Source organism: Dama dama, chromosome 12, assembly GCF_033118175.1.
Source record: "Dama dama isolate Ldn47 chromosome 12, ASM3311817v1, whole genome shotgun sequence".
NCBI classification, from domain to species: domain Eukaryota; kingdom Metazoa; phylum Chordata; class Mammalia; order Artiodactyla; family Cervidae; genus Dama; species Dama dama.
The window spans coordinates 84,836,885-84,861,223 of record NC_083692.1 but is presented as its reverse complement, the minus strand read 5'-3'; positions in this window follow the sequence as shown (position 1 = coordinate 84,861,223).

Below are 24,339 nucleotides of genomic sequence, written 5' to 3'. Positions count from 1 at the left end.
GTGTGGCATGGAGTATGCCTTTCACAAATGCTTTATCAGTGAGCTAGGGGAACTGGGCATCTCAAAGCACGCCTCCCAGGTTTTGTGCCCAGCGCTCCCACTTCTGCCCCATAAACAATGGACTTTGTTTCTTCAGGTGTCCACTCTGAGCTGGGCTCCAGCACTGCCGACATAAAGGAGATCATCTCCGTGCCTTTGTCTTTGAGAAAGTCCCTTCATGTCCCTGACTCTCTTTTTACCTAGATGTAAGTTTTCTCTGCCCATCTCAGAGGGTCATGAGGTTCACACGGGACAGTGCTCTGCCCATGACAAAGGGCTGCAGCATATATGCTTAAATAGCAGAACCTTCTTAAACAACTAACCACCTTGTCAGATTTGCGGGAGGCGCTCCATGCCCCTCAGCAAGCACTGTGCCCCTACCCAAAACACACCAAACCTTTGAAGCTAGCAGGTTCTCTCCGATTTTCCCGGGCACATCTGTTCCCATCAGTGGATTTGTGTGTGCTTATCAGGTGTTATTTGTGTTTGTTCTCAACCTGTTCCTATCACTTTAATTAAACAGCTCAATTATTATTCTATAATAAAATGAAATATGAGTGTATAAAAGTAGAGTTGTTTCTTCATGAGCTAAGTTGAGTGCTTGAAAGAGAAACAATGCATGTGATAGCTCAACAACTTTCTGGTGAATTAGTTGTAGGTGATATAACTTCAAAGGTTAGAGGGGGGAGAAAACCCTGTAAAACTGAATTTTTGACATTCAGTTTTATGTTCTCACTCCACTTTAAGCAAAAGAGACTATAAAACATCAATGATACCTTGTGGGTGTGGTTTGTTTGGCAAAGATAACAAAGAGTTTAAATCAGAGAACCCAAAGGATTCCCCACTTTGTAGGACTGTTTAGGCCAAGTGACCCTCATAAAGCCAGCTTTCATCAGATTCAAGACAGCTTGTCCTGTACATTTAATGACTCTCCATGAGCTGAAAGTGGAGTGTGTTGGGGCTGACTCAAAGCCACATCATTAGCCGCTCATAGCTGAGAGAGGCTTCACGGATATTGGGACCAGGTTCTTCCTGCGGTGGGCATGACCCACCACAGCCTCACTGCCAAGTGGCTATCCGTGCTCTCCATGAACGTTCTCAGGGGCTCACCACCCCTCAGACCAGAGCCTGGCTCATTTTGAATTCTATTCTGGTAAGCATGCTTGACATCTTTTTCTCTCTTCTCTTGGCACTCCTTGAAGAGCTCTCCTTTGCCTACAAGTGAAAAAGCTCCATTACTCACATTGAGTTAAGAAGAAAGCAGGTCCAGAAAGCAGCCAACACTCTAGTATGAATTAGTGTCAGAAAATCTCCAGGAATCATTTTCCCCATCAGAAGCAGGGTCTTCTTATCCCTTCTGACTATTCTTCATTCCTTCCTGGGGTCTTTCCACCTCTCCAGCCCCTGTTTCTGAAAGACTGACCCTGTGTGCCATTTCTGCAGATTTCTGGCAAGATTCTGCCTGACTCCTGCTTCAAGTATGTAGGGGAAACTATTGTACTCTGGATCAAGACAGAGTCTAATCCTGGCCCTTTCTATCTCTGAGAACTGAGGCTATACACTCAACCTTTTCTGAAAGCTGTGGTTTTCTCATCTGTATAATGGGAAGTAAAACAGCTTATTATGATGGTTCTCTTATTTAACAGTTTTTTTCTAGTACCTACAGTATGCCACGCACTGTGCGGCTAGGTGCTGGGAATACAGGACTGGGGGAACCGGAGATCTACTGGAACAGCCATAGGAATGAAGCTTTGCTGGGTGATTGATGGGCTGAGATATGAGTTGGAAAACATTTTCTGTATAGGGCCAGATAGTAAATATTTTAGGCTTTACTCTGCTGTTTTAGCACAAAAGCCAAGCAGCCATAAACAATACATAAACAAATGGAGGTGGATACATTCCAACAAAACTTCACAGAAACTGGCCGTGGGCCAAATTTGACCTGCAGGCAGTAGTTGGCCTACTTCTGGGCTAACAAGTCAATACTTTTGGATGGGAAGCCAGTTTCAGATCACTCCAAAGACAGCACCTTCCAACTTGTCTGCTTGTGGATTCAGCCTTGAATGTAGGGAGTTCTTCTGGAGGGCCTCCAAAGGCCTTTCTTTCCTTCCACAAAAGTTTCGTGTCTTTTGCTTATATGGAGCTGGGTGGATTAGATCACAAGCTGGCTTAATTAGTTTTGCAACATGCTTCCCTAATGAGGAAGTGTGAATTCAATAGGATTCAGTAGTCCATTTCAAGAGATTCAACGGGCATGCCAGAGGCAACCAAGCCTGCGCTTCTGGCCTGGGAGGGCAAAGGCCCCTCTCTCTACACTTCAGTTTGCCTCTCTGAAAGTGAGAGTTGGACTAGTGGTCTCCCAAACTTGAACACTCACTGAAGGATGCAGGGTGCTTATTAAAATACAGATTCCTAGGCCCCTACTTCAGCTCAACTGTCTCAAATTCCAGAGATGGCTTGGGGGCTCTGGGCTACTCCACATGTGTCCCAGACGACTGTTGAGGGGATACCCTGAGGAGCAGAGAACTTGGCCTCTGCTAGCTCTGACATTTGAAGAAGGCAATGGCACCCCACTCCAGTACTCTTGCCTGGAAAATTCCATGGATGGAGGAGCCTGGTAGGCTGCAGTCCATGGGGGTCACTAAGAGTTGGAAATAACTGAGCAACTTCACTTTCACTTTTCACTTTCATGCATTAGAGAAGGAAATGGCAACCCACTCCAGTGTTCTTGCCTGGAGAATCCCAGGGACGGGGAGCCTGGTGGGCTGCCATCTACGGGGTCACACAGAGTCAGACAAGACTGAAGTGACTTAGCAGCAGCAGCTCTAACATTCAGTGGATGTCAACAGAGTCGAGGGAGGCTGTTTGCCTTCTCTGGGCTGGGCTGGGCTGTGGTGGGACAGAGAATGGTGGTGGTGAGGATCGTTATCTTGTCTGCAAGGACGTGGCAGGATGTGGTTGACCTGAACCTCCTGTGAATGGGGGAACCAAAGAACACGGGGAGAGATTCACACCCGGGCAGGAGGCTCAGCCCACAGGCCTCGAGTGTGCCCTGCAGGTATTGGGAAATGAGAGCTTGGCCCTCTCTCCTCTGTCTGACCTTGGCAGGTCATCCCGCCTCTCAGAGCCTCAGACTTCTCAGATGTAAAATGGGGGTGCCGAAGGGTCCTTGCAAGGACACCTTGAGGAATAGCAACATTTATAAAACCTCTGTCTCAATTAGTGGTAGAAAATTCTCTCTCAGTGAAATGAGTGTCCCCCTGAAATTATTCAAAGCCAAGGTGAGGAGCCTGCTTCAGGGGCCGAGTTTTACTGATGACCTACTAATGGGCCTCAGTTTGTTTGACTGTAGAATGGGATGCTGACGCACTTGCGTTTCTCCACCCCCTTCCTCAGGAGTCTTGAAGGCTGGATGAGATTATTCCAGGATACTGCACTGGAAGTATCTTGGTGCAGTCAGGGACTATGGCAAAAATGATCATGATCTTCCTTTTTAGGCAGGGATGTGTCTGACTAAAAATGTCCTTGCTTTCTGCTTGTTCTTTTTTAGACAGAGGAAGTAAAACAACAGGGTCTCTAAAAGGCATCCTTGTCAAAATACAACCTTCTCCCTTTCATTTATTTCCCTCTGAGTTTATCAGTTGCTTGAGAAAGTCACTGGATACCAACTGTGTACCTAGTCTTGTACTAGGTATAGAAACAGAGGGGTCTCTAACTATGAGAGACTCACCATCCAGTTTGGAAGATAACACATGTGAAATAGCACTTTCATCATAGTCCTGATGATGCTGGAAATGATGGACAGAAGGAAGATGATGATGGTGCTGATCATCCTTCACACGTGTGAGCCATGGTATAGTCACAAAGCATATTTACTTCCATTATCTTATTTCATATTCAAAACTATCCAAAAAAAACCAACTTCAGGGATGAACAAACTGAAGTAATAACTGTGAGATCAGATAAGAAGGAGGTAGCTGAACTGGATTCCACTTTCTTTCTTTTGACTCCAAGAGTGCCATTGTTCCCAAGATACCATGACTTTCTTCAAGTTGCAACATAACATTGCAAAATTCACATCATTAGATGAAACTTGAGTAATTGCCACATGGGACGTGACTATGACAAGAGCCCATAGAGCAAGCAGGTCATGAGATGGTGGGACCCTAGTGATCAGAAGAGGCTTAGAAGAGAAAGGAACAATTGAGTGGGACCCAGGAGGATGCCCAGTATTTGGATAAGTGAGCAGTGGAGATGGGAGATGGGGTGGCATTCTTAGCAAGAGGAAATGTGTAGGCAAGAAAAGAAAGAAGAAAGTTCAAGGTGCGTCAAGAAACAACAGACCCTCGTCTGACCAGAAGCGGGGTACATGCAATAAATCTGCTGAAGTAGAGGAGAAGTTAGGGATAGTTTCTTCCAATGTCCTGGAGCATTTCCCTTCATTTTGCCGGTAGGTGAGAAGTCCATTCATTGTCTCTCTGACATCACTGTCCCCCTTCAACCCCAAGTCCGTTTATAATCAAATCAAGGAGTAATCAAATCAAAGGACTGTCTGCAGTTTTAGCCCAAAGACAGAGCCTGCCACTTCCGACTTTTTTCTTTTAAAGATGTCAGAGCGCTGCTGAAACAGGAACAGCATTGAGGCAGCAGGAGCTCTGACTCACAAAAAGCACATCAAAGGCGCGGCGGTGATAAGGGGCTGGCGGTCGTTGTGCGTGTGAGCAGAGTTCTGACACTCCCAGGCCTGGGGCCCCTCTGGGCAGCCTCATTGTGGAAAGCAGCGTGTGGTTTTCAGAAACAGGGTGACTCACCACAGAGGCAGGGTTTGGGGACAGAGATAGAGTCTTGGTCTGCTGGGACTGTCAGCCAGGAACCCAGGCCTAGGGCTCTGGGTCGCTGCACATTTCAGGTCTCCAGGGAGCTGAGATTCATCTGTTCCTCCAGGTATTCAAGCATCCCTGCATCAGTGTAGGCATCTGTCCATCCATCTAACAAATACTATGAGCACACACTTTGTGCAGGCCCTGTGCTAGGTGCAAAATGATATAGTGGTGACCAAGATACACACAGTCCCTACCTTCATGAGGCTTACAGTATAGTGAGGGAGAGAAGAAACAGGTGCCTGGGTAAATGAATCACTACTGTGACGAATGCTAGGAAGGGAAATACACAGTGTACTGAGAAGGCACGTCATAGGAGCACTGACCTGTTCTGGGGAAGCCAGTCAATGAAAGCAGGGGCAGATGCTAGAAGATGTGTTAGGCTAATACTGTACAAACAGCCTGTTAGTATCAGCTCTCCCACCATTAGGGACCTTAAGAGTGTAGAACTCAGTCTTGTTTTTTCAGACTCTTTCTTTTCCCCCTTCCTCTTCCATCCCTCTCCCTGCCCCACTCTCTCTACACACACATACACAGAACCGATGATCAGTTAATTGAACAGTCATATACTTCTGATCCTAATAGACTTGGGGTCAAATCCCATATTCTCAACTTCCTATCTCTGTGGTTTTGAATAAATTGCTTGCTTTCCAGTTCCCAGTATCTTCCACTATTAAGCTGGGAAAATAATGGCCTTCAAGAGCTAGTTTAGAGTACATAGGTTGAAAGAATTTCCATAAATTTTCTAGCCTAGAGTAGACCCTCAGCAAATAAACTTGGTCAGATTTTTAATCTGCTATCACCTTTGTGTGTGCATGTGTGCTAAGTCACTTCAGTTGTGTCTGACTCTTTGTGACCCTATAAGACTATAGCCTCCCAGGCTCCTCTGTCCATGGGATTCTCTAGGCAAGAATACTGGAGTGGTTTGCCATGCCCTCCCCTCCAGGGGATCTTCCTGACTCAGGGATTGAACCTGCAATTCCTGAAGCAATTGTATGCAAATCTCACAGTAGGTTTTTCCTCCAGAGATGGCCAGGGCTCCAGTCCTTTTGTCTGAACTGGCTGGTGAAGTTCTAGAACATACCTATCTCTGAAGAAAGTCTGAATTTGATGATCTCTGAAGTTCCCTGTTGCTCCAGGCTTTTAAAAATTCTAGAAAGCCTTCATAAAAAAGCAAAACCCCAGGCCAGGAGCAATACACCCAGGTTCTCATCCTGATTCTGCCACTGATAGCCATGGTATCTCTCTTGCCTCTGTGAATTCTCGGTTTCCCCATCTGTCCAATGATGGTGTTGGACTCAAGAATCCTTCCTGGTTGACAGTCTAAGATTTTGTGATTCTCCAGGAGGCAAGGTCCTGGCAGAGCTGGTGCCTGATCCAATCATGGCATCAGTAGAGTTTTACTTCCCTCCTTGTCCTTCCCCTTTTTTGCTGTCTGGCTCTAGGTGCCAGAGCTCTCACCTGCCCAGGTTCCACCAGAAGAGTGGAGAGCAGGGCCAGCCAATATCTCAGCCAATATCACAACAGTGTGATCCATGGGCATTAATGTGCTCTCCTTCCCGTGAGGAATGTGTCTTTGGAGAGATAAACATGGGAAGGGTAATGCTTGTCTCTGTTAAGTCCATCAATAATATGGAACACCAGGGCTTGAGATGGGGAAATGTATGGCTTCATTTCATATCACACCCAAGAGGGAGTTACTTATTCTATGCAGAGGTAGGGTACCAATCCATAGGCTAGGCAGAGACAAGAGAGAGACCTGGGAGTCAGAGAGGGCAGAGCTCTAAGAGGTATCCCGCCTTGTGGAGCTTTTCCCAGCGGAGAGGGGAGTAGCATCAGCTGAAGTTGAGGCCTCTGTTTCATGGTCTGGCTTCCAGGAACCAGCAGTGTGGACCAAGTCTAGCTGCATCTTGTCCTAAACTAAGTTTAGGAAAAATTATTAAGGAAAAAATACTAAGGAAACTGACTCAGTTTCCTTAATATTATATCTAAGTCTATTCAGATTTTCTATTTCCTTGTTATTCAGTCTTGGTAGATCATGTCAATTTTGTTGATCATTTTGAAGAACCAACTTTTGATTTTGTTAATTTTATCTATTGTTTTTCTCTTTATTTTATCTCTGCTTTAGTTTTCATTATTTCTTTTCTTCTGCTAGCTTTGGGTTTAATTCTTTTTCTAGTTCCTTTAGTTGTAAAGTTAGGATATTGATATCTTTGTTTTTAATGTAAGTGCTTGTAGTTATAAATTTCTTCCCTAACACTTCTTTTGCTATGTCCCACAAGTTTTGGCATGCTGTATTTTAAAAATTTAATTTGTCTCTAAATAGTTTCTAATTTCCCTTGTGACTTTTCCTTTGATCCATTGGTTGTTTAGGAGGATGTCATTTAATTTCCACAAATTTGTGAATTTTCCAGTTTTCCTTCTGTTATTTTTAACTTCACCTCATTTTAAAGATACTTTTTATAATGTCTATATTTATGTCTATTGAGAAATCTGTGGCCTAACTTATGATCTCTCCTGGAAAATGTCCCATTTGCACTTGAGAAGAATATGTATTCTATTGTTGGCTAAAGCACAGGTAAGATCTGGTGGGTTTATTATGTTGTTCAAGTTCTGTTTCCTTACTTTTCTTCTGTCTGATAGTTTTACCCATTCTTGAGAGTGAAGTATTGATTGCTCCAATTATTACCATGGGACTGTTTATTTCTCCCTTCAATTTTGTCAATTTTTGCTTCACATATTTTGATGGCCTATTATTCGGTGCATAAATGTTTATAATTGTTATATCTTCTTGATATATTGAAACTTTTATTGATATAGCCACTCCCATTTTCTTCTGGTTTCTATTTGCATGATATATTTTTCTATACTTTTCACTTTTAATCCATTTATATCTTTGGATATAAAGTAGTTTTTGTTTATTGTTGGGTCATGTTTTTAAAATCCATTCTGCCAGTTTCTGCATTTTCATTGTTGAGTTTAATCCATTTAATGATCTCACTAATAATGAGGCCTACTTCTGTCTTTTTGCTATTTTTTTTTTCTATATGTCTTATAGCTTTTTGGTCCCCCATTTCCTTCATTACTATCTTGCCTTCTATTTAGTGGTTTGTTTTTTTTTTATAACGAAATGTTTTAATTCCCTTCTCATTTCCTTTTGCATACACCTATATTTTTGTGGTCCCTGTAGGGATTACATTAACATCCTCAATTTATAATATTCCACATTGAAATGATACCAGCATAACCTCAGTAACATACAAGAACTCTGGCCCTTTATAACTCCATCACCACTCTTCCGGCTATTGACATTACAAAATTATATGTTTATACGTTGTGTATCTAAAACCAAAGTAATAGTTGTTTTTTAGTGTATTGTGTGTGTGTATGTTAGTCACTCAGTCATGTCTGACTCTTTGAGACCCCCTGGACTGTAGCCCGCCAGACTCCTCTATCCATGGAATTCTCCAGGCAAGAATACTGGAGTGGGTAGCCATTTCCTTTCTCCAGGGGATCTTCCTGACCCAGGGGTTGAACCCAAGTCTCCTGCACTGCAGAGCTTTACTGTTTGAGCCATCAGGGAAGACCCCCTCTTATTTAAGTACATTGGTCTCAAATTACGTAGAAAGCATAATATGGAACTATGAACCAAAAGTTACAATAATATTAGCTTTTAGATTAATAATTTAAAAATTTTAGTCCCTTAAGTCATAGAGAAAACAAATAGTGGTGTCAGAAACTTGTTACAGTAATACTAGCTTTAAAATTTTTCCATATATTCACCTTTAGTGAGACCTTTATTTCTTCATACAACTTAGAAATATCATCTAGTGCTGTTTTACTTCAACTTGCAGGACTCCCTTGACATTTCTTGCAGGGAAGGTCTAGTAGAAACAGAATTTCTCAATTTTTGTTGATCTGGGAATGCTTTAATTTCTCCGTCAGTTTTGAAGGACAGTTTTGCTGGATATAGAATTCTTGGTTGATAGGGCTTTGTTTTCTTTTAGCACCTTGAATATGTCATCTCTGGTCTCCAAAGTCTCTGATAAGAAATCTAATAATCTTCTTGAAGATCCTTTTGAGGAATCACGTCCATCTTACTGCTTTAAAATTCTCTGTCTTTGTCTTACAATAGAATGATTACAATAATGTCTTTGTATGGGTCTCTTTGAGTTCATCTTGCTTGGAGTTTTTTAAGCTTCTTGAAATTATATTGATGTCTTTCATGTAACTTAAGATGTTTTGGACCACTTTTTCTTCAAATAATCCCTGCGCCCCTTTCACTCTTCTTGTTTTGGGACTCTATAATGCACATGTTGGTGTGCTTGATGATGTCCCATAGATCCCTTGGGCTCTGTTCACTTTTATTTTTGTTCCACAGACTCAATAATTTCAATTACCCTCCTTTCAAGTTCACAGATTCTTTCTTCTACTTGCTCAAATATGTCTTTAAAAACTTCCAGTGAATTTTTCAATTCAGTTAATGTCTTTTCAGCTCTAGAATTTGTTTCTGGTCTCTTTATTGATATATCCATTTTGTTCATGCATTGTCTTCTGGACTTTCTCCATGTCTTCCTTTGGTTCTTTGAGCATCTTTGTTTTAAAATCTTTGTCTAGTAAGCATGTCTTTTGGGCCCAGTGACATTTTCTGTTGGCTAACTTTTTCCTTTCAATGAGCCATACTCTTCTGTTTCTTTGCACATCTTGTGATTTTTTGGACTGAAAACTGGACATTTAATCTAATAATGCAGTAACAGAATCAGATCCCCCCATTAAGGTCTACTGTTTATTTTTTGTTATTGTTTCTGTTGATATAGGCTATCTCTGTACTAAGTATTGGTCTGAGGTATGAATTTAGGGTCTTTCTCAGGTCTTTTATGAACTTATGCCTTTCCCTGAGTCTGTTCAGTGACTTTCTACATTCCCCTGTAAATACAATGCTTTTGAATGTCCTAGTCTTTAATGTCTGGTTACCAAAAAACAGAGAGAGAGAGAGAGCAGAAGGCATTGGTCCCTGTAGATCCCCTAGATGTTGCTTCAGCTGGAGGTAGAGATTCTTGCAGCAATGGCAGGGGGTGCAACAACAATGGCAGCATGCCTCTGTGTTTGCACCTCTATGAGCAGAAGCAGCAATCAGTTCAGATCCATGATACATGAATCTTTTGTCTGTCTTGGACTGTCTTAAATTCTCCTTCAGTTTTGAAGGACAGTTTTGCAGAATAGGACTCTTGACTGGGGACAGGGTCCTTATTGTCCTCACATAAACTGTGTGCAAGCTACTCCTGGTACCTGTGTATAGCTGCTTGCCAGTGGGGTTTGGGTGGGGACAGGCAGCCACTGCTGAGCTAAGAGCTGAAATTGCTCAAGATTAACTGCGTTTTACCATCAGACCCTCCTCCTGGAACTTGCAAGCTTTCAAAAACCTCCAGAGCTCCAAAATAGTTACATTATACACTTTCTGCAATTGTTGTCTAAATGGGAAGATAGATTCCTGGTACTTCCTACTCTGCCATTTCCCAGAATCCTCTTTGTAGCATATATTTTTAAAATATCAAGATCATATATGCTGTTTTTAACTTTTTTCATCTAATCAATAGTCAGCCATGTCTTCAGTTTTTGATGAGCGAGTGATTTTTCATTGTATGACTATACTGCCATTTCTTAACTAATCCCCTCTTACATTTCAGTGTATTTCCACTTTTTCATCACTGTAAACCACATTGCAATATATTTATTTCATTGTATATAGGCATATATTTATATATATACATTTCACCACACACGCATACTTTCTTAGATTAGTACATATATTTGCTCACTTGCTAAGTATTTCATTAGGAACGATGAATGAGTGATATGGATATACTCTTGGAAGATTAAGGGGGGCAGTAAGTACTGTCGGGCTTCCCTGGTAGCTCAGCTGGTAAAGAATCTGCTTGTAATGCAGGAGACCCTGGTTCGATTCCTGGGTTGGAAAGATCTGCTGGAGAAGGGTTAGGCTACCCGTTGCAGTATTCTTGGGCTTTCCTGGTGGCTCAGCTGGTAAAGAATCTGCCTGCAATTGGGGAGACCTGGGTTCGATCCCTGGGTTGGAAAGATCCCCTGGAGAAAGGAACACCTACCCACTCAAGTATTCAGGCCTGGAGAATTCCATGGACTGTATAGTCTATGGGGTTGCAAAGAGTAGGACACAACTGAGTGATTTTCACTTTCACTTTAAGTACACAAAGGAGATGATAGTGCTTTCCAGGTAGAGAGAAAAGCTTGAGCAAAGCTCCTGAGGGTTGAAAGTGTATCTCATGTTCAGAGACTGTTGAGAACTATAAAAATGTCTATGCTCTTCTTTCAAAGCCCTCCCTGACCACTCCAGTCCAAAGGTGCAATACCCATCCTCCTCTTGGATGTCCTGGGTCATGATGATCAGGGCTCCTCATCAAGCAACTACCAACCCTCTCAGAATCCTGGGCTACAGCCTTGGTGACTGCAATTCTTATGTGACAGCCAGTTCCTCTAAAAACACAGGCAGCCATAAAGGGCTGGGAAATATTTTAAGGACCTTCTCCTAAATCTTAAAATAGCACCCAGCTAGAAGGAAACATATTCCATATGTGTCTAATTCACTTGTGTAACAAAATACAAAGGTTGGAGGTCTCCTCTTCTCCTTTGTTTTTGATGTCCCGGAAACCCTCTGAGGCTTTTTATTGCCCTCGTAGACTTAACAATATGAGTCTAAGAGGCAGAGTGTGTTGGTAGCTCAGGGTGAAAAACCAAAGAACCTAAAGAATGTAGTGAGATGTAGGTTGGGAATCTCAGAGTTTTGGAAGTGGTTCAGGCCAGGCTTCCAGGTTAGTGTTCAGAGAGGGGGCAAGTGGCAAAGCTGAGGTCGTCTCTGAGCTGTGATTTATAGGGCGCTTTGCCAGCCGCCTCCTGCCTTCCCCACAATGCCGGAAACTCCCCGTTATGACTTCAGGTGAAGACCAATAAAGGGAGACCGTGCCTTCCCCCCCATCAGCATGTGTTTCTGAACTTGGCAACACACGAAAACTATAAGCGGTGGCTCGCACTAGAGCCATTTTGCCTCCAGGGAACATTTGGCAAAACATGGAGGCATTTTTGTTTGTCCCAACTGGAGCAGGTGGTGCTGCTGGTGTCTGCTAGGTAGGGGCCAGGGACACTGATTTACTTCCTACAACACACAGGACAACCCCCACAACAAAGAACAATCATCCCAAAACATCCATAATGCTGAGTTTGAGAAACCCTGGACTAAGGGATAAATGTGTTAGTTTGGAGCGTCTCTAAAAACATTCATTTTACTCATTGGGAAGTAATTTAAAACAACATTTAATATTAAAATGAGTACACCTATTAAGGTGTAGTAAAGCAGAACAGGATTTTTTTCTTCCCCTAAAACCCTGACTTCCCTCTACTCTCCCCACCCTCTTCCTGAGGCTTAAGACCCATCACAACCCCTTGGGAGCCTAGCGGAGCTGGGATAAAGGAGAAGGTCATGTGTAATCTATCTCACAGCAGGCCTAAGAGCTCACTGGAGGACCGAGTCAGGCGAGAGGGATAGCCCTGTGTGTGCGACGGAAGGCAGGGTGGGCTCAGAGGTGAGACTCAGATGAGAGGGCTGCACGTGGGACAAGAGCAAGCAGCGACCTGATGGGAGCACAGGGAGTGTGAGGAGGGAGAGGATGAGCAAATCTATCCCAGCAGGTGAAAGTAGAGTGGTACTTGAGACCCCAGTTAAAGAGTAAATATCTCCCTGCTGAAAAGCTGAGAATTACTCCATAAATCAGCTGGGAAAGTTGTGAGTATAATGGGGGCATGGGAACAGAGAGAAAACATCCAGATTGAATAGGATGAGACGGGCTACTCAAGGAGTAACCCTTCCTCCATCCCTGATCCCAGATGCCCTGGGTCCAGCCTGCCTGCCTGGGGGCTGTGATGCCTTGGGCTGGTCTGGCTGATCAGGCTCCTCTCCCCACTCTCAGCCTCTCTCTGCCACTCTTCAGGGTCCCCCTTGTTCGATACCACTCACGTTCTACTCCCCTGCTCAAGAGTCACCAATGGCTCCCTATGGCTCCTGTTGTCACATCAAAATGCCTTGCTGTGGCTTCTTAATCCAATTACTAATTCAATAAGTCTTTATTTTCAAATTATATATTCAAAGTGAAACTATAACATGTGAACACAATCAAATAATCCAATAATAAGGTGATGCAGTTCGTAAAGAATCTGCCTGCCAATGTAGGAGACACAGAGATGCAGGTTCGATCTCTGGGTTGGGAAGATCCCCTGGAGGAGGGCATGGCAACCCACTCCAGTATTCTTGCCTGGAGAATCCCATGGACAGAGGAGCTACAATACATGGGGTTGCAAAGTTGGACATGACATGAGCACACACGCATGCACCTACATGAAAGTGTAAATAATGAATGTTAACTCTCCTTTAGGTCCTCAAATACCCTAAGTACCCCAAGGACACCAGAAGTGTGCTATAAATATCAGATGGTAAAAGTACATGCTTTTTCTTACAAAAATAGGACATTGTAAACTTTGTTCTTCATCTTGACCTTATCACTTATAACTCTATCTTTGAGATGCATGTATTTTAGCACAGCCTTCCAGCAGATGAAGGCACCAGGGTTTAATTAGACCCCTACCGAAAATGTGGCTTCTGATCTTTTTCTAAGATAAGCAACACCACAATAAACACCTTGCACACCCCCTTTTGCAGATGAGCAATGCACAATTACTTCTGAGAACTAATTCCTAGAAGCAGAGTGGCCGTATCAAAGGGCACGTGTGTTTTCCGTTCTGATAGATACTAAAAACCACTCTGCAGGGTGGGCAGAACCCGCTTCCCTCCAGGCTAGTCATCCTGTGTTCTCATCACACGTTGTGATCTTTGCCAACCTGCTAAGTGAAAAATAGTGCTTGTTTTATTTTGCATTTCTTTGATTATGATTGAAGCTGGGTATCTTTTCATCTGTTTAAAAGTCATCTGTGTTCCTTTTTCTGCAAACTGGCTTCTTTCAAGCTCTTTGACAATTCCTCTCTAAGGGTCTGGAGCAAATATTTATCGACATCCACTTATGTGCCAGAGAAGTCAGAGATGGCCCCTGCCCAACCCTCCACATAATTAGCCTAATCCCTCCCTCCCCAAATCCTGGCTTCCATCCCGTACTTTGGCCACCTCCCATTCATGACCTGTCCTCACCACAGCCTCCCCTCCTAAGGCAAAAAGTTGTATGTTCCTAGGAGGAATGAGTACCTCTGATTTTTTTTTTATAGAAGTTAATAAAGTGAAAGTGTCAGTTGCTGAGTAGTGTCCAACACTTTGCAACCCCATGGACTGAAGTCTATCAGGCTCCTCCGTCCATGGAATTCTTCAGGCAAGAATTCCTGAAGAATTACCATTCCTTTCTCCCAGAGATCTTCCCGACCCAAGGATTGAACCAGGGTCTCTTGTATTGCAGTCAGATTCTTTATCGTCTGAGTCACCAGGGAAGCCCCATTATGTGCATATTATCCTTCAATTTCTAAAACAGCTAATTATAAGAAATAACACATATATCCTTGTAAAACGCATAAATAATATAGGAAAGTATAAACATTAAAATTTTTAAATCCCATGTGATTCCAGTTATACTGAGGCAAACGTCTTTGGGTTACTTCCTTCAATATTATGCTCTGCATGTATGTGTCCCTATAAAACTGAGATCATTCTGTACCAATAGCTTGTTTTTTGTCTTTTCCCATTTAATATTATGTTACTGGAAAATTTTCAGTTATTCAAAAACTTCATTTTTATTGGTCAAAAAACTTTCATGTGAATGTTCCGAAACATATTTAACCAAGCCCCAGCTCGTGAATTTGTTTTTCTTCACTCTTTCTCCCTCCCTCTTCTCCTCCCCTCATCTTCCTCTACCAAGGTCAAGAAAGACATAGAACAATGCAGGAACTATTCCAGACTGAGGAGACCCAACAAGCAAAGGCAAGGCCTGATCCTAGATTGGATCATGGACCAGTAAAAAAAAAAAAAAAAAAAAAAAAAAATTGCTCTAAAGGACATTAGAGGTACAATTGGCAAAATTTGGATGCACGCTGCATACTAGATAAGAGCATTACACCTCCGTTGCATCGTGAGTTTGCTGATGTGGATATATAAGAAAATATCATTGTTTCTAGAAAACACTGAACTAGTTAAGGGGAAAGAGAATAGTCACAGCAATAGACAGCGTGATGTGTATAAATAGAGATGAAGCAAAAGTGGCGAAATGCTAAATTAGTCATTCTAGGTGAAAAGTACACATGACTTTGCGGTCCTATTCTTAAAATATGCACTTAGGTTTGAAAAATTAGGAAAAAATTATCGCTTCTTCCTGGATCAATGCTTTAAGCTATGACGGAAGGGTAAACAGGTGATTCCTACTTGTAGAGGACCTATCAGGTGCTGGGCACTGACTTCCACGTTTAGATTTCCACAGGGCCCCTGGAAGGGTGCTACTTATGTGCATTTTACAGATGAGGAAACTGAGGCTCAGAGCCCCTAAGGAACCAGCCTAGGGCACATGGCAGTTAGTGGCCAGGCAGGCTTTCAAGCCCGCAGTTGCCTGACTGCTAAACACAGAGGCTTCCCACCCACTGCTGGGCAGGGGGCAGTGAGGAAGGGAATGGGTGGGGTTGAAAACATTGACATGTGGTCCCAGGCTGGCTCCTGTGGGCCCAGAGGGCAGAGACCCTGGCCACCGGAGGCCACTTTGGGAGGATGACCAGTGAGGGTAGAGAATGTTGGGAGGGGGCCCAGGCTTCCCGTGCTTGCAGCCAGAGGCACAGCCCCATTGCCACCAGGCTTTTTCTGAATGGGGCCACCAGAAGGAAGTAAGAAGGCCAAGGTCTGAGCTGGCAGGAGCTCAGAGCTGCTGGCTCTTTGGGAAAAGGGCAAAGGCTGGCAGCAGCTGAGTCTGAATCCAAGTCCCAGCTGCCTTTAATGGGTGGAGCCTATCTTCTCTTACTGAGGTGTTAACTAGTAAAATGACATGATGGATAAGTGATAACACCCACCCTGTTGATGTGAAGTAATTTCGTATTTCACCATCTTAATTTTTGGATCTAGTATTGCTGTTCCCATTTTTCAGAGGTGGGGACTGAGGCTCAGTAAAGCCTGGGTAGCTTGCTTAATGTTGTACCACTCAGGAAAAGCAGAGTTGGGTTTTACTAGCTTTGGGCGGCCCCAAAGCCATCCCTAGTGCCTTGGCCCTGGCCCCAGACCCCATCACGGGGAAAGCACCTGTGGAAACCAGGATGTGCCTCCTCTTATTTGGCATTGGCGGAAGCTGGGCTCTGCAGGGAGAAGCAGAGACATTTCTGAGGCCCACTTCCAGGGAGCAGCCAGCCAGCCCAAGTGGCCAGGTCTCCAGACTCCTGGTCCTGGTCTTCCTTTGAGAAGAGTAAGGGGCCATACAGACACTGGGCTGTTGGAGCAGGCAGGGCCACTGTGGGTCAAGCTGTGCATTGGATGAAAGTGTTTCTGATGGTGCACTCAGACACTTCTGCTTTCTCAGATCCTCCTGTACCCTCTGTTCTCTCATCACAACCATACCCAAGCATACCCTTCCTGCACTTTGCTTTCTGAATGATAAGGGCCCCATGCTGTGGTGACCAGTGGTTTGGTAACCACTGCCCCTAGTCATCTGGGAGAAAGATCTGCTAAAGAAGTTCACAGAATCAGCAAGTATAACACTATGTAACATCCCTTTATTTAACAGGGGCATCTTCAGAAAATTGTGTTGTCTTACTTCCAATGAATAAAGCTCTAATGCTGGAACTTCAGGCACTATGGTAAGTTCCCAGGGAGAAATGTTGAGATGAAGTCACTTGAGAGGAGACTTACACTGTAGTTTGAAAAACCACAGTATCATAAAGCCTCAAGCCATCCAGTGTAATCCCCTTTCCGAATCTGAGGCCAGAATCTCCTCAAAGTATCCCCACCAGGGGTCATCTGGCTTGATTACCCCTAGTTCCACGGAGCTCACTACTTGATGAGGCCAACTATTCCATCCTGGGCAGCTGCTCAATAGCTTCGTTGTGTAACAGCTAACATGATCCATTTTTTTTTCCAGGGCTCCAGCTGGTCTATCTGAGAGCGGCTGGTCAGGGTTGACTGTGTTCCAGCGTGAACAGGTGTGCATTTCTCTCTGTGACAGCATGGAATCAGTCATCCTCACACCCGAGGTCAAACATTTGTCACCTCTTCGTGGTGGCGGCAGTCAGCCTGCCTTATTTTTCCATGTCGGAAGAATCCAATTATAGCAGGACCTTTCTTGAGTTACATGTCACAGAGTTCTCTGACATCAGGTCATATTTAAGGGCTCGGCGCCGGGACTGTCCCCTGCCACACCCCACCTTGGCTGGCCTTATTTCCCATTGGTTTCTTTTGGTAACATAGAAGTAAAGCCCCTGGGTCTCAGTTGAGTGTCATATGCCGTGAATGGTGGCAACAGAGGTCTGTGACCTGACTGCCCCCCCCTCACAGTGGCATACGGCACTATCTGGAAGGTGTTATGCCAATGAAAGAGACGCCAAACCAACTGTGAATCAGGTAAGGTCACGTAACCCAAATCAATAGCCATCTTTCCTCGCTTCCTGATGTGTGCCATGCTCTATATTGGAACAAATAACACTAAATAAAATTGAATTCAGTGCATCAAGATTTGGTTTAGGCAATGCATTCTTGGATGGATGATGCAGTGTGTGAAGCAAGATGTCATTGATATATAATCAGGGGATACTTCCTGGGGGAGGTGGCCTTTGGGCAGGTTTTGAAGAATGATGAGAAGTAGTTACGTAAATTTAATGAGTTCAGCTGCTATAAAGGCCAAAGTAACAATGGCAATTTATTTCTCCCTCATGTAGCAGTAATAAGAGACCAGGTTAATATAGCAGTTTCATCATCTTGAAGACCCAGGATCCATCCTGTCTTATTGCTCTGCCCTTCTCTATCAGCAACTTTCATCATATGGCCCATGATAGTTGCTATAGCACCTGCCATCATATCATGAGTTCAGTTTATAGAAAGAGGAAAAGTGGAAGTTGAGGAAATGCCATCTCCATTAAGAATGGGCATGATCTAGAACTTATATACACCACTTCCCCTCATATCTCATTGATAGAATTTTTTTCATTGCCCTACCCACCTCCAGCCTAGGGAAGAGTCTTTAGCTATGCTCCCAAGGCCATGGGGAGAACAGATCCCACAGTCTTTGCCACAAGGAAGAGCCAAACTGGGGCAGCAGGAGATTGGTTATGAACTTGGCCTGGGAGTGAGGGGAAGAGTCTATGTGTTGACCTATGAGAAGAAAATCCCTGTACTCCAGTAAGTCTGGAAACTGATGCACATTTTATCTATCTCTACTTGGAGACCCGTCATGCACAGCAGCATACTGGTGGTTCTAAGTCCTGCTGAGTAGAATTTGATAGGCTTTTAAGTCATTATGGTCTCCCAAACTTTCATGATCAGAGAACAATCTTCTGTCTCTGGCCCACTAGGCCACTTCTCCCACTCCTTCCCCATCCCTCTTTGATAGGGTTCTTCCTGCTGGAAAGAGGATGAAGTTACCTCCAGGGTATCCCCAGGTACGGTCTTGGATTATTTAAGTTGCTTAACATTTCTTTTGAGGTTTTGGAGAAACAACAAACACCACCCCTTTTCTCTTGCCCCACTTGAGTTCAGGACATATTGAGAGGTGACTGCAGGCTCGCTTAGAGGAAGATCAAAATTTCAGCTTTATTCTGCTAAGTGCTATGTATGAATATGAGGCTCAGGCCCATGGGCAGAGCGGCTGCTCACAACCCTCCAGACTTTTCCACCCAAGCACAGACCCAGTGGGCTGACTGCAGACCCCATTCTCAGTAGTGGGACTAAGGGATGCTCGCTGCAGGCAGATGGGCCCCTAAGAGAACGGGCCCAGAACAGCAGAGCCACAGGGCTCAGTTCCTTCCCAAACTCACCCCTCAGATAAGTCACTGACCCCTACTCCCAAACACTCCATGCCTTGGTTTCCTTCCTTGTCAAATGGGATTAATGAAACCCATGCTATCTCCCTCTCCAGTTGTTGTGGAGAAGCCACAAAGGGTGATGGGGAAATGTCTTGAAACACTGTAAATCCAAAATTTTCATATTCAGTATCTGTTCTTATACATTTTTCATTGGGTTGATGTTTATGTTAAATTATTTGATGACTCATTCATTCATTCCAAGAGTACATAGATCAGGTGAAAGCTGAGTTTTGGAGAATTAAACACAGATTTTCTGCTCAAGAATAAAGAACATGTTGGGCTCATCTGGCCCAAGCCTCCATCTGTGGATGAGGAAGCAGAGCTTAGAACCATGAAGAATTTCACCCAAGAGCTGCGGCAGCTGGGGCCTCCGAACTCCCAGGTTCTTCCAACCCACATCTCACCCACCTCTGTGCCTGCCTGACACCTGGAATGTCCCCTCCTCTCCATTTATACAAATTCTATCTATTCTTCGAGACCCATCTGTGTGCTGTGCCATTGTTTATTTTAGCCAGCCTAGTCTTGGAGCTCAGCAGACCCTTCTTATCTGCAATGCTCCTCTTAGCACTCGACTTTCTCCTCCAGTTTTATAAGGCTATGTGTCATCTCCTCCCATAACTGCGCCATGCCCTGGTCTTAGGCACAGGACGGGACACACAGGAGGGGGTCAGTGAAGACTTGGCAACTGACGGCCCGCTGACAGATTTAGCCAGCTGGGGAAGGTGGCAGGGTGGCCATGATCTCATTTTCCCCTTTCGCTGACATGTTCCTAATTTGGCTTTATGAGATTTTTTTTCTGGCGTGTCAGCTGTGCTGTCCTGAGCTGGGCCGCGGAGGGCAGAATGTCCAGAGGCCGGGGTGGCATGTGGGAAGGGCTTGGCCGAGGGTAAGGGTGTCTGCAGCCTTTCCCAGCCTCCGTGGGTCTCGGAATGTTCTGGCCCACTCTGGAGTCTTAAAGGGACGTGTTGAGGGAAAAAATACTCAGAGATTTGGGAATGTGGGCCATAGGGAAAACATAACAGAGAGCCAAGGGTAAAGTTCCTCTGGGGCAAATCACTTAAGACCCAAGAAGTCAGGGTTGGGGGCCAGGTAATTGCGATGCCATCCCAAGATTAGTGGTGAGAGGACAGGTGACCCGGAAGTGGGATTCCCAGAAATGACTCAGCCATGCTGGACCTGGGGCTGTGTGTGGTCTCTTTGTGACTCAGTTTCCTCAACTATTAAAAGGGGTTGGAGTTGGACTCCATTGCCAGTTACGAGGTAGTCCAGGGTGTTTCATTTTAAACTTGAATTCATTTCTCCATTTAAAAGGGGGGATATTTCACATTAAAAGTTGTATTTTATAGATGTCCTTAAAAAAAGTCAGAATGTCCAGAAATCCTGAGCCCGCAGAACAGCAGCCTGTGTGGCTGTCACCCCGCCTCCTCTGACATGACCTGTGGCCCTGATGGCGTGTGGCTTTGTCCCCAGCCTGTGCCTGAACCCCTTGCTTCCTGTGGATTTTTCCAGTGACAGCACCGTGTGAGGCGGAGTGGAAAGTGGGAAGGGTGGTGCCCAGGGGACTCGGGTTCCCGGTTCTGGCTCAGACTCTGCTGACCCAGTGATTGACCCCGGTGACCTCCTTCCCCCTCTCTGCCTTCATCTTCCTCAGCTATTAAAAGTTGGAGTTGGTCAAATCCATCAATAAGGTCCTTTCAAGTTCTCACAGTCCGTGACTCTTTGAAAATGCCAATTACCAGAGTGAAATGGAACTATGATTTAAACCTTGTGGAATTTGGCCTCCCTGCTTCCTTGGAAACTTCAGGATGGGGCGTGAGAGGGGGGCAGGGAGGGAAAGAAGGAATGGGGGACAGGGCTTGGGACAAACCACCCTAGTGAGATGGAGCAAGTCTTTGACTCAGGCAGACCTGCTCGGCTGTGGGTAGAGTTGAAAGAGGCAATCTTGTCTTCTGAAATTCCTTCCAGGTCAATCAATGTCTTCGAATTCCCTCAACCCCACCCTTTCCAGAAGTCTGAGTCTCTGAGTTAAAATTGATGGTGTACAAGCCAAGCGTTCATAAGGGTGGACACAGAGCCAAATTCTCTGTCTAGTCTGTGCCAGGGAGACTTCCAGATAAGGCCTGGGTCAAAGGACAATGTGAGGCATGGCACTCAGCAGGAGGGGTCACTCTGGACTTGGCAGCCATCTGTATTCACTCCAGCTCTTTCCTAACTGGCTATTTATTACTTCATTCATTTATTTATTTCTGGCTTCTCTGGGTCTTTGTTGCTGTGAGAGGGCTTGCTCTGACTGCATTGAGCTCTAGTTGCTTCTCATTGCAGTGGCTTCTCTTGTTGGGGAGCAGGGGTCTAGGCACGCAGGCTTCAGTAGTTGCAGCTCCCAGGCCCTGTTGCCTCATGGCGTGTTAGATCTGCCCAAGATCAGGGATTGAACCCATATCCCCTGCATTGGCAGGCAGATTCTTAACCATTGAAACATCAGGGAAGCTTGCTGTGTATCTGAGTCTCGGCTTCGTCATTTGTCGAATGGGATTGAAACAAACCCCAAGTGAACCTGTGATGTCTCCTAGGGGGAAAAACATTAAACAGAAACCAAACTCTTAAAGAAGAGGTGGATGTTCCAGTCGCAGGCCTTTGTGGTTTCTTGGGAATCCTTCCTGTGGTTTCAGTACTATAGCTCTCCGGGACCATGGGGGCCAGCCTGCGGCGGTCCTGGTGGACAGCTGTCTTCCCCTTGAATCCTTCTATCAGAGAGGCCCTCCTGAGCAGCAGGAGCCCTGAAGAAGGACTCGCCACCCAGGGGGCCATACACACCCACTACCAACTCCATGGTCTGCTTTGCAGCATCTTCACTGCCTCGGGACACCTCAGGAAGAGAGTCCCTGCTCAGTAACTGGGCAAGATGCCTCCTGGCTGGGGTGAGACCATGAGGCACCTGCAGAATCATGGCAGATCTGGGCACCAGAGCCCTGATGCAAGCAGTCCTTGTAAGTTGGCCATTGTGAGCTAGAAGCTTGAAGATCTGCAGAGGTATGAACATATCTGAGTTGACAGGCGGTGCTGTGAGGTATCCCAGAGAGACACTGGATTTAGAGGTCTGGGTCTGTCCTCTCCCTTCCCAGATGACGGGTTGTTGATATTTAACCATTTTGTTTTCCCTGAGCCTCAGTAAAATGGGATAACAGGCCTGCCTGATCTCACAGCATGGTTGTGAAAGCAGACAAATAAGGCATCATTCAGGCTTGCAGGGTGGCTGCTGCCAATAGGGGCATGGAACTGAGCAGGCTGACCTTTGAGCAAGAGTGTAGTGGAAATGCCTCGGAAGTAGGTGGTGAGAATAGGGAAGGAAAGGAGGGCCTGCCTGATGGAGGGGTGCCCCATCTCCTTCCCACAGAGGCTGCCTGGTGAGAGGCTGCAAGTTTGGTCTATGCGATCTGCTGCATAGAAGCTGCGTAGCCCTGGGTTAGCCACTGACCCTCTTTCAGCTCTCATTGCCTCTCTATAAAATGGCACTAGTTATTCAGACCTCTCAGGGTGGTTTGAAAGATTAAAAGTGAAAAGGAATGAACCTGTGTAAAATGTCTAGTGCTGAGCCTGGCACACAAGTTGCCTGATAAATGTCACTACTAATATTTTCTATGACTTTTGGCCATGGCTCACTCCTTTCCACGAGGCAGCTCTGGACAGGCTTCAGCCTGAGCCCAGCTCCTGATCCAGCAGAGAGCATGTGAGATGCCTCCTGGCTGGGGCGAGTCACTGGGGCTAGTGCTGTGTGTGGCTGCCTTGCCTTCTCACTTGGTGCTGGTGGGTGTCTGTCTTGCCTTGACCATTGACGCCTGACTCCCCCAACTCCTGACTTAACCTATTCCTTTCTCCATTCCTGGACCTGTGGTGGCCATTTCCCTTGCAGCCTGCTCCAATTCTGAGTGACCGGCCTTAGGATCCAAAGGCCTCAGTCCTCTAAGCCTTGAAGGAATCAGAGGCTAATAAGGCTAGTCCAAGGCTCTTGGAGGTGGCTCCAGCCCCCTACCCTCCAGCCCCTTTGGAAATGAACTCATAACTGCCCGGATAGCTGGTTTCTATCCACCTGAAACTTCTTCCGCAGGAGGCAGCCCAACAGACTACTTTGAATTCTTGTGAGTTTCTCCTGTAGCCTCATGACCAAGTGCACAGGTAAGCTCTGGAGCCAGACTGACTGGGTTCAAGATCCCAAGACCATAGCTATTTAGCTACATGACCTTAGGTAAGTTCTGACCTTTGTGCATCTCATTTTCCCCAGGTATAAATTTTTTTCCACCCTCACAGAATCCTCATGTGAATTCAACAAGATAATGCAGTTCTTGGCATATAACAAATATATTCATCACTCACCTTGCCCCATCCTTCTGGGAATCTCCACCTTAGATTTGTGTCCAACTCCTTTCCCACCAGCCCATTTGGTGATTCTTGGAGTGTGTAATTCTCCCATGAACTAAGTCAAACCTTCCATCTGGACTGGAAATGGCAGAGGACTGAGCTGGGGAGAAAACGAGGGGTGGGGAGTTGAATGGGTGGGATCAGCCACGCAGGGGAGTGAGCCTGAGCAGTCTGCTTGCCTTCATCTGGGTGTAGAAGGCAGAGAGGGCATCCATTGGATAGATTTAGATTTCTTGAGCTCCCTCCCTTCTGCAGAACCCTTCTTTCTCCCTGCAATGAAATGGTGAACTAAGCTCAGTGGCAAAGAATCTGCCTGCCAGTGGAGGAGACATCAGAGACACAGGTTTGATCCCTGGGTCGGGAAGGCACTCTGGAGAAAGAAACGGCAACCCGCTCCGGTATTCTTGCCTGGAGAATTTCATGGACAGTGGAGTCTGGTAGGCTACAGTCCATGGGGTCGCAGAGAACTGGACATGAACGGAACAGGCACCCAGCAACACCACCACCTTTGTATAGCTTTGATTCTGAAAAAATTCCACAAATGTACTGTGATTAGTCCAACCAATCACCTCTTGATGGACAGTAGGTTCTTTCTAATTTCAATGAGTATTCCTGAATTCAGATATTTGAATCCATTCTTTATTATTCAGTTGAGAGGGACCCTTCCCCCACAGTAGAACCGCTGGGTCCAGAGGCTAGTGCCTGCTGCGAGCTTGCCTTGCACCCATCCTAACCCCGGGCCTCCCCACACAGAGGGTCTGCTGCTCTTGACAGGCACCCACTGCCCTTGGTTCCCACAGAGTCATACCTCTTACTTTTTCCTATGTGCCAAGGGCACCACTGTTTCATTTCGGTTTTCTTGCTTTTTACCAAGATTTAAAGTATGTTCATGTGCCCCTGGTCACTCTGATTCTTTTGTGAATGGCTTGTTCATCGA